Source organism: Elephantulus edwardii, unplaced genomic scaffold (genome assembly GCF_000299155.1).
Source record: "Elephantulus edwardii isolate Elephantulus edwardi_28Jun2011 unplaced genomic scaffold, EleEdw1.0 scaffold00027, whole genome shotgun sequence".
NCBI lineage: Eukaryota > Metazoa > Chordata > Mammalia > Macroscelidea > Macroscelididae > Elephantulus > Elephantulus edwardii.
The window spans coordinates 20,997,339-20,998,801 of record NW_006399777.1 but is presented as its reverse complement, the minus strand read 5'-3'; positions in this window follow the sequence as shown (position 1 = coordinate 20,998,801).

Below are 1,463 nucleotides of genomic sequence, written 5' to 3'. Positions count from 1 at the left end.
GGGGCCTGGGTTTCAGCTGTCCACACCACAGCAGTGGGCAAGGAGCTTAAAGCCCCTGATGGCTCTGGGCGCTGACTCTCACCAGTGGCTATGGATGAAGTCACAGGCGATTTTCAGCCAGCGCCGTGAGCACGTTTTATTTTTATCATTTGCACTTGTTAGGGAAAAACACTTCAGTCGGACAAACTGAGAACATCTCCAAGTCATGAAAAATTGTCCTTGTTAGTAGGCAAATAATTACAGTATTATCAAGATGTCTGATCTCAATGATAACTGGTGATTTTATATTGCCAATTCTTTTTGTTTTTTCCATTTTTTTCTTTTTTTGGAAAGTTGACAAATCCTATTGGATTTCATTTAATCTTTCATGCATGTTTTATAATATTAATTACAACTGATTAATGTCATTAATTATAATGCCTCATCAAATGCTTATTGTATATTGCTTTTCCCTTCTCCTAACTTATCTATTCATTAGCTTTTGCTCCAAAGACCATGTTTTAAATACGTATTTGTTTGGTCTTAAAATCTTGCATGATCTGTAGACTAAGACATGGCTCTTTTAGGGGTGGTTCTGATCCCCCTGTAGAAGGAAAGTATCATGTGGTCACAGAGTCTCATTCTGTCCCATGGCCCAGCGTTGTCCACAATCAGCCATGACTTCCTATTGACACTGAGTTGATAGTGACTTGACTGGACAGTGTTGAGCTGGGATCTTCAGGGGTATAAATCTTTATGGAAACAGACTGCTTCATCTTTTTCTTGCCGAGCAGCTGGTGAATGCCAACTGTGGCCTTAATCCACTATGCCATCAGGATTCCTTAGCCAACACTTGGTGGTGGTAGTGGTATGTGCCATTGAGTCACCTGCGACTTACAGAGACCCTGTGTACAATAACTCTGAAGCCTGCCATATCCTGAGCCAGTCTCACTTACTCCGAGATGCCTAACTCCATTGCCCCAGTTACCACGTCAATGCATCTCATCTGGAGTCTTCCTCTCCTGTGCTCCACCCTTCCAAGCATGATGTCCTTCTCCAAGGATTGGCCCCTCCTGGCCATATGCCCAAAGTTTGTGAGACGGAGCTTCAGAATCCTTGTCTCCAAGGAGAAACTTGGAACCTCCAATTTCATTCCTTTAAGGGGCTGACAGTTATAAGAATTCAGTCAGAAAATAATATCTTTTCCTTTTTTCATTTTATACAAAAGCATTGAGCTTTCAGAGTGGTCAACCCAAGCCTAGTTTGGTAATGTTCATGTCCACTTTCTGATATTAACTCCCAGAAAGTCCTTGAGACACAAAATGCCACCACAGTTGAGAAAAGAAATAGTTTTCTTCCAAATTATGGATACAATCACTTTAGTTCATCAACTGCCAGGATCCTTGGAATCATCTGAAAAACTGTGTGTGAACTTTTCCTGGAGCCATTTTTTCCCCTTCATTTTTTTGTTATTAATAATTTTA